Here is a 14,009-nt window from a genome sequence, read left to right as displayed (position 1 = left end):
AAGTCATCCCCAATTGTTTTTTTTTTTTTTATAATTATTTATTATTATTTATTTAATTAATTTAATTTTTTTAGTTAGGTGTCTACAGTTACCATTGCCGAGTTAGTTGCTATTCCAAAGATAGACAAAATGATTCTTGAAGCTCCTTTTAAGGCAGTATAAACATTGAAAGAACATTAAGGGTAGGAAACAAATTGAGAAAGAGGAAGTAATAACTTAGATAGAAGGTACAGTTCAATCAATCCCTGGGATAATTTTTTTCTTGAACGTTTAGTACTGTATGGAAATGACTTTGACCTCCAAAAGTGTATTAGTTTTATATGCTTAATGCTTTTCCTTTTCTGTTTTGGGTAATTTTAATTTAATAATGGGTTACACATTATGGATAGTTATCATCTCTAGTGATTGCAGCATTTAATTCCAAATAATTAATAATAATATAATTACAATTAAATTCCAAAAAATCATATGATTCTTTTTTTTATATGGATCAAATGATTTTATGAATTAAAATTAATTGGCATAATCTAGCAATTGTATTTTTGAATATTAAACAATAATAATATATAAATCAATATACCATAAGGACGGGAGATGATTATCACTTATTGTGTAGTCTAAAACCTTACGGAAGGAAAAAAAAATTAGAACCCCTTGTTTGGTTATTACTTGTGTATCATAGTTATTAATTTTTTTTGCCTCTCATTTTCCTTTGAGGATAATAATTTTCCCAAAATATATCCCATTCATATTATAGAGACAGCAAAGTCAGAATATATAATTTGTTTAGCAAAACAATTAATTTGGTTAAAAAAACGAGAAGATATATATATAGGTTAAAAAAATCAAGTGGAAATAGAAAGTAACTGAGTATTTGGCTTATTGATTGGTGCATGATCCCGTACCTTAAAGAGTAGGATTCGAGTCTTCCGTTCTCTAATTATAAAAAAAAAATCAAGTAAAAGAAAAAGTAATAGAAAAAGTTTAACCACGTCAATAATTAGAAAAAAAAATCCCCATAGAAGTGGCAGCTATTTGGATCCTTTAACCCATTTTTTTAATTTTTTATACTATTTTTTTTATATACATGAGAAGACATAGTTTGTTGGATTAAACACTGTATTTTATTAAAATGAAAATTTGAGAGGAAACGTAAATTTCAAAACATTTAAAATGTTTACTAGGTCCGCCCCTGTCCGAGACCATTATTGACTTTCAGTGCCACTTGCAGTTTAAGTATTTGACAACTTTAAAATGCTCAATTTGTTTCCAAGTTAAGGGAAAATCTTGTTTTACAATCGTTGGGAGAAGCTTCGTTAGCTTCGACGGAATCAAGAAAATGAATTGCTGCCTTTCATAAGAGCACGGAAATATAAAAAGGACCAAAATAATGGCAATGAGCCATTCCTTCCCTACGTTGACACATTGTTTGATTGATTTACAACTTCCAGAGGAGAAAAGAAGGCTTGAAGAACCGAAAATCGTGACATTGTGCTCTGAGTTCTTTACTGCAGGCACTGATACTTCATCCGTAGCTCTGCAATGGATCCTACCAAATTTGGTGAAGTATCCTTGTGTTCAAGAGAAGTTGTTCATGGAGATCAGGAGGGTCATAGCAGATGAAGAGCTAGAGATTAAAGAAGATGATTTGTCAAAAGTTCCATACCTAAAAATAAAGCCTTTTAGTTCTGATCCAAGGACGGAACTAGCCAGGGGATATACCCCCAACTTCCCAGGGGTCCTTTACTCTATTATAACTTGGCTTTATACATGCTAAAGATTATAATTTGTCCCTCCAGAGTCAAATGCAAGCTTTGATTTTTTTTTTCTACCATTTTGTATATACTTTTAACAAAATTGATATCATCATTAGTTTCAAATGCAAATAACTGACTTGATTGATCAAGACTAATGGTAGGATAATTGAATTAATCACCGAAAAATTCAAAAGTTATAAAAAGTTTTATCTTAATGGATTTGGGTATGAAATCAGTCAATATTTTTTTTTTTTACCATTTCTTGAAATGTTGGATTCTAATTTGAAAAATTCATAAGTGATATTTTTATTTCACATCTTCTTTACAAATAATAAAAATTAAGATTTTTCTAAAAAATAATAATAACAATTAAGATTGAATTGTAAACACTAAAAAAACACACATAATAAAAGGTAAAGCAGCCTGTGTTGATCACCACATGCTTCACACGTACTGAAAAGAATAACCATGCAAATGACACACCAATATTAATTTAGTTATTTGTCTCAAGATTTGATCGTAAGCGTCATTGCCTTCAAACAAATTGACCTTGAGAAGCTTTTCCTCTTTAGGTTTTCTGGCTATATAATGTTTTACACGGGGAATGTGTGTGTGGAAAATATTTAGTTATTTTTACAATCAAATAATCAATTGATGGGAATTTGTTAATATTGAAAGTATCATATCTAAACCTTGACAAATGTTAATGAAATTTGTATGATATGAGGGGGGTTATATGCAGATCAAAATCTAATTTCCAATTTCTAAATCTTGGTTTCATTTTTTAATTTTTTGAAAGATAAAGATGGATATTTATAAAAACCAAAAGAAGCTATTTTGGAATTGTACCAAATGGATAAAATTGTGATAAAAAAAAATTCTCTTCTTTGGTTTCCATGTTTCCTCCAAACAAGGAGGACTTTTAATTTTCTATTTCATTTTCTTTTCCCCTAAAATTTCCTTAACCACGTTCATTTATCTCACACTTTCCACGAACCAAACATGTTGACCTAATTCGGCAATGTAATTATGACTGGCATTGCACTGGAAAGTATCCCAACAAAGAAATTTCTAAAGTCTAGGGGTATTTCTTTCGATCAGGAAAATTTAAAGTGTATTTGGTTTGGTGTTGTGGAGGAAGAATGCAATCACAAATTACTACAATGCAAGTTTATATTTTTCTTGGGAAGTATGGTCTTGTGTTTTCGATTGGTGGGGGTTTTAATGGGTGATTACCGTGGCAATCTCATCAATGATCATGTTATGTGAAGATCTTGTAGCCAAAGGTCTTTTACATAGGAGATGGATGTTTGTGGCAGGGGCCACATTTTTGTCTCTGTACAAGAAATGATCTTAACCTTCAACTCTTAAGAAAACGGGGGGAGGAGGAAGTTGCCTTCATGTTCAAAATACGGTCTAAATTGTGGATTAACGCCGTTGAGAATTGGTAGGAGGAGTAGAAGAGATTGGTTGGTGGTCTATGCCTAAAATGTTAACAAGGCCACAAGTTATCAAGTAGCCTAAGAGACAGGTGGCATATATCCCCCCTAATGATGATGAGCTAAAATTTAATATTGATAATTTAGCAAAAGGGAAACCATGACCAGCAGATTGTGGAGGAGTTCTTAGGGAAAGAAAGAGTAACGTAGTTGGTCTTTTCTTTGCTCTCTTAGGTGTGCTTGAGTTCAATCATGCTGAAGTTCTTGAAATTAAAAATACCCTTCATTTTTTTTTATTCCTCTTTATGCAATGGTGTAAAATCTTTAGTAATAGAATTAGATTTTTGAGTTGCTTTTTCATGGATATCAAAACCGGGCTCTGTGAAAGGTATTTTTTGAAATTGACAGATTACCGAAGTTGATTAAAGACGTGACTTATAGACAGATATAGAAGGAAGCTAACTTCTTTGCAGACTCCCTTGCAAATATGGGAGTGGATCAACCAAGCATATTCAATGCCTGCTGGTGAAAGGCAACCCATTATGTTTGCTGGACTAGAGGAATGGCTGCTTTTGTTTTCATCTCTACGAGAGTGTTGCCACTTCTTTTCTATCTTATCTCTTTTATTCTTCTTGTGCACTAAATTGTCCATGCTTGTGTATTCTTATCTGGGAAGCCTCTGCTATTTTTTGTTAGAGAGATACGTGATTATGAAACCCCATCCACATGAAAAAAATTGTTTTTTAGTTGTATTTCTTTTAACTGTCACAATAAAAAGGATTAAAAAAACCTTTCATGAAAATATTATAAGATTTAAAATGTTGGTTTTGTAAAGAAACTAAAAAAAAAAATTGAAAAGATAGAAATTTGGTGTGCAAATTAGCCCTTGATAGTGACAAAGGAAATACAAATTAAAAGGATAATAAATTTACAACCCGCTCATCCACCCGTTTAACACGCATAGACAGAGCACTTGTTGGTTTTTCCATTTTCAATAATTAATGAATTCAGTTGAATGCTATGGAGGTAAAATATTGATATGTCGTGCCATGCCATCCATTACAATTGAGTTGGTCTTTGTTCAAAGGAAACTGCAATTTCAATGGAGTTTCCCAGGGGCCTCCTTTAACTTGAGTGCAAAAGGGGGAAGCTGACCACAACGGGATTTAATGAATTGACTATATAGAGCAAAATCAAAGGACATGGTCAAGGGATTAATTATGGCAACATCAAAGGGATCGGTTCTGCAGTCAAAAGAGATTTAGTCACTTGGAATTTAGTCAAATATCTCTGGTTTTTAGTTGTAAGTTTGTTATCTCAATTGTCTATACCAAGATCTTTCGACTGCCAAAACAGTAACTATGCACTTAACACCCCTATTTGCCATTTCATTGGCATAAATTGATATGGGCAGACTTTTTTGTGTTTATTAATTTTGTATAAATGGCCAATTACACCTTTCTATTGCTAGCATTTGGTATAGTCTAACACGATCAATCACCAAAACATTATGTAGAGGTTCACATAAAAACATTATGTATACTTCTTATTGTTACAATTCAAATTTTTTAATTTATGACATAACATCAATACAATTTATAAATACTAACTTTTTTGGTATTTTATACTTACAAGAAATCATTATTATTGATTTTTCTTACTTTTGCCCCCTTTCTTCCCCATCATTTAAGTGTTGTTATTACTTCATTCACTAAATTATACCTATCAATTAGCCCATAAATCATGACTACCCTGAAAATGGCAAGTGAGTAGAAAGAGGCAAAGAGCATAGTAACATCATATTGTAGTTTAGTGAATCTAGAGTTCAGAAAGTATGCACAAAGATTCATGGTCAAAGGTAAGATGTGCTTCCAGCTATTGTTTTCCATGAGTAAAACATGACAGAAGTTAACACATTGTTTTAATTGTGTTAATATCTTATATTAAAGGTTTTGGATTGAAACAATCTTAGCGAAGATTTTTTACTTTTGTGAAATTATTTTATGCGTACTTTTGGTATTTTTTACGTAAATTACCCAATTATTGATTGTATTCTTTAACCAAAGAAAGAAAGAAAGAAATTGCACATTGGTCGATTTGGGGCCCGAACAGGTTTTGTAGTTCGTATTGGGACAATACAGGAACTTTACCATGAATTGTTATTTCCTCATCAGAAAATAATGCACAAACTCAAGAAAATGTTTTTCAACAAAAAAAAAATCAAGGGCAATCCTCATCAGAAAATAATGCACAAACCCATGAAAATGTTTTTCAACAAAAAAAAAATCAAGGGCAATCCTCAGGAAAAAATTTTAAGAAAATGCTATACCTAACTAAAAACTAATTTCATAATTTTTTTCTCGGTCAAAGAAAATATGCACTAATTCATTAATGAAATAAGGATGCAGAGAGAAAATTCGACCAAAAACCTCAAACACCATAACAAGTAATTACACAACACAATCAAAATTTCCAAAAAGGAAAAATACCATGATGTTATATATATTTAAAGCTAAACAGCAAGAAAGGATATGCAGGACTTCTGAATTTTTGTTTCTTCCTAGCTATTGATTTTTTCTCTGTACAGCACAAGTCTTAGGATAAGGGTAGAGAGCTTACTTTTGTTTCTTGCTCAGCTCAGGGAAGAAATTGCTCCCATTTTCGTCAGGCAGTTCTGTTGCCTTTTTGTACTTCTTTTATGCACAAGCCTCTTTATTATGCCAACAAAAGTCTTTAGCAAAGTGTTGAAGACTTAGGATTGCATGAAGAGTTGATGCTAATAAAGCCACTTTTCAAAAACAAATGTTGTCTATTACCAAAATCTGTCTTTATGATTCCCTTAAGATTGACTGAGTATGACCGAGATTTATTGGATTAACATATCATTCCCTTGGGATTGATTATGATTTATGATAGGATCGTTTTGCTAGAACCCCAAGGGAAGGGAGTGAACAGTCTGACACGGGCTACAAAGTTATTCTTCATCATATGAATCAAGCACTCCTTTAATACCTTCCTTGGTTACGAATGCAAGGACTCAGCCTTAAAGGGTGGTTTAATTAAGCTCAATGATGTGAAATGAGACCACAGGCAAGATCATCTTGATGGTACTAAATATGCTAGTCCTATCACTCGAGAGCTTTATCAGCCTTACTCATTAGCAATGTATGACCAACACACCTGACCTCCTAAAGGACCAGAGACCTTGGCTGCCGAGGAAGTAAAGTAGTGATTGGAAGCTGTTTTTCTTTTTTTCAATTCTGTAACTGAGAATCTAAATACTGTTTTAAGTTTCAGTTGACTAATGTGAACATGGACACGTGACTTGTTGAATAAGGCTGTTTGTCAATGTTTTCTAGTTTACGTGAAAACAATTAGTTTTTTACACATTTACTTATCCTAAACCTCAAGATCATCACCATATTATATATATATATATATATATATAAATACATGAAATCCAATCCACTCCAACCACACAATTTTTCGCTTTCTGTCATATAATTCTCGTGAGAGATGTGAATTACATGTTTCACAGTTCTCAAGATCACCCTCGTCATCTCCACCCTTCTAAAATCTCTCCACAACCACCTAACCAAAAAAGCAAAGCACCAACTCCCTCTAGGGCCCCCTAAAATTCCTTTCAGTGGCAACTTACTATGGCTCCTTAAGTCTTTTCCCCAAATCAAGGCCCTTGTTCCAACTCTCCGTCCAAAATGTGGTCCCATTTACACCCTGCATGTAGGCTCCAAACCATTTATCTTTATTGCAAGTAACTCCCTTGCTCATCAAGCCTTTATTGTTAAGGGTGCCATCTTCGCTAACCATCCTCCAGCAATTACCACAGACAAATTCCTTACTTCTGATCAACACAACATCCATTGGGCATTTTATGGCCCTACATGGCTCCTTCTCCCCCGTAACCTCACGCCTAATATCCTCCAGTCTTCTAGGATAAAATCCTATGCATGTGCACGAAAATGGGTCCTGGATATCCTCATCAACCGCCTTAAGTCTCATTCACTTTCTAATGATCACATTGAAGTGATAGAGCACATCCAACATGCATTCTTTTGTTTGTTAGCTTTCATGTGCTTTGGGGACAAGCATCAGGAAAAGCAAATCCAAGTCATTAAGGACGTTCAACGTCGCCTGCAATTGAGTTTTAACAATTTTAAAATACTCAATTTGTTTCCAAGTTTAGGGAAAATTTTCTTTCACAAAAGTTGCGAGAAACTTCGTCAGCTTCGAAGGGACTAAGAAAATGTAATGGTTCCTCTCATAAGTACACGAAAGGCAATGAAAGAAGAGAAATATAAAAAGGATCAAAGTAATTGCAATGAGCCATTCCTTCCTTACGTTGATACATTGCTGGAATTACAATTTCCAGAGGAGAAAAGTAAGCTTGAAGAAACCGAAATCGTAACATTGTGCTCTGAGTTCTTAAGTGCAGGCACCGATACTACATCCACGGCTTTGCAATGGATCCTGGGATATTTGGTGAAGCATCCCCATATTCAAGAGAAGTTAATCATGGAGATCAAAGGGGTCGTAGGAGAAGGAAAGCTAGAGATAAAAGAAGATGACTTGCTAAACATGCCCTATCTGAAAGCCATGGTTTTGGAAGGCTTAAGGCGACATCCCCCCAGCCATTTTCTAGTCCCATATGCTGTGACGAAGGATGCTGAGTTGGATGGCTTTTTGGTTCCAAAGAATAGCATTGTAAGTTTAATAGTGGCCGAAATAGGAAGAGATCCAAAGGTATGGGAAAATCCAACAGAATTCAAGCCAGAGAGATTCTTAAACGGCAAAAATGGAGAAACTTTTGATATTACTGGAAGTAGAGGGATTAAGATGATGCCACTTGGAGTAGGGAGAAGAATGTGTCCAGGGTATAGTTTGGCATTGCTTCATTTGGAGTACTTCGTGGAAAACATGGTTTGGAAGTTCAAGTGGGCTGCTCGTTCGAAGGGAAACTATGTGGACTTGACTGAAAAACATGAATTCACCACAGTGATGGAAACTTCATTGAAGGTCCGAATCGTTTCTAGTAAACGTATTAGCCAAAGAAGAATGTTTTCATAATGAATCTAGTGTTGTAACAGTCATCATCCTTAAACAATTATGTAATCTATTGTAAACTAAATAAGCCATTAGTTATTATATCCAAGGACAGATCAAGAGGGCATGTGTGGCCCTCGCCCCGCCCAAAGTTCCCCCGAGGTCCTTTATTAATTTGTTATTACTTGATTTTATGTATACGTATCAAAGATATATCATAAGCTAGCTCCTGAAGTGAAATCCAAGTTTTTTTAAATATTTTAATATTTTTTACTACTTTTTATTATGTTAGAAAAGTTAAAATCACTTAAGTTTTAATTATTTTATGTGTAAACTACTTTTAACAACTTTCAACGGCATGTAGAATTAATTTATTCTCTTTAAGTAATTTTATAATGAGTTTGAACAGTTAATCTAATTTACTTGAGTAACAAAAATTAACATATTAAATTTACAAATACAAAAAAAAATTATAGGATTTATGGATACACAATTCTCTTATAAGCCTGATTGGAAAACATTTTTTTTCTAATCTAGTTACTAAAATGATAGAATTTTCAAAATTAAGAGTAAATTTCACAATTTTTTTGCTAGAAATTTCACTAATTATGATCGAAAAAACTTCTATGTCTCAATATTCATATAATGTTACTGAACCATAACTTTGCACCAATTAAGTCATCATAATTATAGGTAATGTAAATTAACCATAAAAACATTTATCAACACATTATTTATAAAAATACTTTTATATTAAATGTAGTATTTCTATTATAAAAATGTATTTAAATATTCTTTTGGCCAAAAAAGAATAAATATATTGTTTTTAATAATAATCTTTACAATTATCTAAGGACACTTTTAAAAAATTCAAGAATATTTTTTAGAAAAGTATTATCGATTTGATATATGTTAAAATGATATTTTAAAAAAAGAAAAATTGAAAAGCTGATAAGTCCTGCTGCAGGACATAAACAAAAACTGATAAGTACTTCACCAAGAGAAAGAAAAAATGATAACTCAACGTACTTATCAACCACATACTTGCACAGCTATCGCACGCTACACTGACTGATTGGCAGTCTGATTGCTGGTACATACATTGTTACAATATTTAATTAATGAAAAAATTTTGAAATTTGTATCAATAAACAATTATATTTTTATTTTATTTGTGGAAAAACGTGCTGGAAAGTCGGGTACGAATAATTGTGACGTGGCAAAATGAGAATCAATTTTTTTATCCTACCTTAAAATAATTTTTTTCGACTTCCTGCAGTGTCTTTTGCCGATTAATTTTAAATGACATTAATACCCTACCAACGGTCAACACCTACATCTACATTCTACCATCTACGATCTACAAGGTGACATTTATTAATTCAATTACAAGGCAACATATGTGATTTTGACTTTTTACCATTACAGGGCAACTTTAATTAGATTATTTAGGACCTTGTATTATTAAAAACCAATTCATATCTTATAATTTCTTTTAGAATAATGAACTCTTATTTCATAAATTATTTATTTAGTAAAAATTAGAATTACTTTTTCATTTTATACAGAACCAAACATAGTAATTTAAAATTATTAGTGACCAAATCATTTTTGAGATTTTATTGCTATAGTGATTAAATCACCACGATGATCATAAAAAATAAAAAAATAAAAAAAAAACTAATAAAAGTGAGTAAGACCCTTTCTTACAAATAAAAAAAAATTCTCTTGACTAAATTGAGATATCAAATTATAGATTTATCTTTTTTCGATTACTTATTTGCTAATTACTTTTTAATATAACAATAATAATTATTATTATTATATGCACAGTAGGACCATAACTATAAATAATAGCTGAGCCTAATATATTAATGGTGATTATTAGTGTATTAAAAAAAAGCATTGAAAAGTACTGAAAAAGATATCAATCCATGAAAATTATGGTTAAAAAAGGTAAAAGTAGTAATGTTGTCCCCTCTCTTAAGGACATTTATTTATATGTTTATACGTCCATTCATGGGGTGTACTGTTCAATTGAGATTTGAAGTGCTAGTAAATTGAAGAATTATTATTTTAAACATCTAGAGACTTTAAACTTCATGATCTAGATTAGAATATCATCGTACGTCTATTCAATAATTATATTAATTGTTTAATTTTTAATATATAATTTAATAACAGTGATAACCATTTAATTCTGTTTATGAAATTTAAAAACTCCATCAACAATACACAAGATAATAATTCATGAATAAAATCAATTTACAAATTTTGTATCTATTTTAAATTATATATGTCATCTAGTGTCAATATAAAGGGGTAATGTAAGAACAAAATTTTCACTTGGTCTAAATGTGCAATTTAGTATTTTTTTTATATATTTTAGGAAGAAAGATTCAAAATTTTTTTTTTAAAGAGAAATCATGTACCAACCAATAAGTTAAGTAATCGAGTGTAAATGTATAATTTAGCATTTTAAATATAATAAATTTCTACTTTAATACCATTAGAGTTATGTAGTAATTGTTTATTCAAATTATGGGTCCAAATCCAATTTAATCTACTAAAAAACACAAAATATAAGACACAAGACAAAATCATTCACCGTTATTTTTATAAAAAAACATTTCCCTCTTCTCTCTCTTATGGGCCTAATATGGCCTTTTCGAATACAAAAGCCTCAAATTATTAAATGGAACTTGAATTTGCAATAAACTATATACTTGTACAGTTTTTTTTTTTTTGACAATCAAAATATATTTCATGCACATGGCATTAGCAGGACAATAATTTTGGATTTTAATTATATTACTTTAGGCAATATATTTTTTATATAATTAAATTTTTAAAAATTTAATTATTTAAACTTTTAGTTACATTTTTTATATTTAATAGCAATATCAAGAGTGTAGTATTTACTAGTATATAAAATCTCCATAGTTTCATTTTATTCAATATTGCTAAATTTTGTATAGTGCAATCAAATCTCAAAAAATGTTGTTAAAAATATTTTAATTGCATATTTTATAAATGTGTAGTCCTAAATCAAATTTATTTTAGTGTAGGTAAGATTTAAATAAGATTCTTTAATTCAAGCTTATAATATATCTTGTTATATGGATTAAGTGTATGAAATTTGAAAATATTGTAATAAGTTTTGATAATTTATGTTATAGCTAAATACTCATTTTAGAATCTAACATTTGTAAAAAAATTTATTTTAGGATTCAATCTGTTTTTTTTTTTTTCAAATTAGGATGTAACCTTTTTAATTTTATCCATTTAAGTAAAACTTATGATTAAAATTACTAAATTACCATAATAGAATCAAGGGATTCAAATTAGAGTAGGTAAAAATTACTTTTACCTTACAACCATTAGTTCTATTAACTTTATTTGTTAACTTTTGTCATCGATTTTCCTTATATGGATAAAACCCAAAACCTTATATATCTTAATTTGAAATAAATAATAGATTAAATTTTGTAATGAAAAATTTAACAAACTTTAAATCATAAAATGAGCATTTAACCGTATTTTATATAGACATTTTTATCAAAATCAATATAAAATTTTCATTATCAACAAATTTTGTGTTTAGATTTTTTAAAATTAAATTTTGCATATGCTTAACCTTTTTATTAAAATTTATATCAATTTATCATTTTTTATTTTTAGATTTAGTTTTTTTTTAAACGGTTTCAATAAAAACTCACAAATTTGACTTAAAATTTTTTTTTAAGTTCTATCCATTAAACGCATTTGGCCCAATCATAAAGTGCATTTGTCCCTATTTAGATAATTAAATTCAAATATCTTCTCTCTCACTATTCAAATCTCATCAAATATTATATATAATTTTTAAAAAAAGAGAGAGGAGATTTAAACTCTACTATTTGAACATTGAATTATACACCAATCATTAAGTTAAATATTCGAATATATATTGGTATTATATATTATACTCTATTTTTAAAATATATATTTTCTCTACAATATATTGATATATTATTGACCATATTCTTACAATTAAAGTTCCCTAAACTTTTATATTAGTATATACGATATTGAACTACACAATATAAGGGATAGTTATTTCATCTCATTAAACTCACTCCCATTGTTTCAAAATTCCAATAAGAAATCTCTAAATTAAAATATCAAATTTTAATGGTTGGTTGTCATTCAACAAACTAACTTCATAGTCATAATAATAATACTCCATATTTCATCAATTTTGTTTTTGTTTCATCAACTTTATTATACCATTCTAAATGCAAATACAATATTGATTTAGTTAATTGATTTTAACTCACCCAGGAGTCCAAAATCAACGAGGTTGCTTTCTAAGGTCCTAGATATATGTATTTAAAACTGCCATTTAACTCCTATGTATTCATTTATTTTTACCTTAAAATTTAAGAAATAAAAGCAATAATATAAGAAATTCTTATATTTTTAATTTTCATGCTTAAAGTATATTCACCTATCCTATGTCTTTGTTTTTTTTTTATTTTATTAATCTAATGGGAGAAAACAAACAACAAATTTTACATATTTATGACTTTGGGGTATGCGATTGAGGGTGTGAAAAGGTCCACTCAAGTCTACAAATAAGTTACTTGATTTATTGAAAATTTGGTTTGAAATTTGATTAAAATTTAACTATACTTATTTTATATAAATTCAGATTTATCGAGAGTGAAGTCATGCAATGATACATATTATAAATATAAATATATAATATAATATAATATATATATATATAAAACATTTTACATGCTTAGATCTCAAACAAAAGTGGAAAAGAAATGACCTTTGATGGTTTAGCTGTTGAGATTAATTTGTCATTTCATTAGAACAAATATTGAAAAGACATGGTTTTTTCCTTGAAAAGAAAAATCTTTTCATCCTTATTATATAAGTACCCAGGACCAACTATTGCCATTTATAGTAAAGAAATTCAAGTATCTTTAACTCAGTCAACTGTCTAAGAACAACAAATTTCTTAATCAGTACCTGGCCCCATATAGTTAGGCACTTGCCCCTTATACAAGATTCATTTGGCTTAGCGGAAGAAAAAGCAAAAGACCAAACAAAAAAACAAGGGAAAATTATATATTATGATTTTTCAAGTCTGCATGACTCAAATTCCTTTAAAAGTAAGAAAATTATGATCTATGCGACGATGAGGCTTTAAAATTTTTATAGCAATCTTATAAAGCAGTCACGTGTTTATTAAATTTAAAATAAATATATGCTTAAATCTATTTAAAGAATTTATAAAACTCCGTCTTCATAATAGTAAGAAATAAAAAAACCACAAGATATTATTAAATTAATTTCAATTTTTTATATTTTATTAATTAATGATTTGAAAATAAAACTTTTTAAAAAAAGATAATCAATTTCATTTGAAAAAACTTTTCATATTGCATTAATTATTGAATTTTATCTAAAATAGTAGAAAAAATGAAAAATCTTTTATAATATATTAAAATATTACATTGAATTGAACATGTAAGTCTAGAATCTAGAGTCAGCTCAAGCCATTTTCACACTAGAAAAGGGGATGAGGACTACACTAGTACTAGCTGAATTAATCATGAATTAATAAGATAATATACATATGTTTAAGTTTTGAAGTAGTAGTACTACTAATTAATAATTACGAATTATGTGGGTTGAAATTATTTTCATGGTGAAAAGAGGGGTAGAATTGCAAAAAGAAAAAAAAATGGTCCAGCCT

The 14,009-nt window shown here is 29.6% G+C and overlaps 1 pseudogene; it reads left to right on the top strand.

The window, feature by feature from the left end:
• Positions 1,391-8,281, top strand: LOC108662005 (annotated as a pseudogene).

The sequence above is a fragment of the Theobroma cacao genome, chromosome 5 (genome assembly GCF_000208745.1).
Source record: "Theobroma cacao cultivar B97-61/B2 chromosome 5, Criollo_cocoa_genome_V2, whole genome shotgun sequence".
Taxonomy (NCBI): Eukaryota; Viridiplantae; Streptophyta; class Magnoliopsida; order Malvales; family Malvaceae; genus Theobroma; species Theobroma cacao.
Note: the sequence above shows the minus strand (reverse complement) of the source record. Positions and strands in the feature narration are given on the sequence as shown.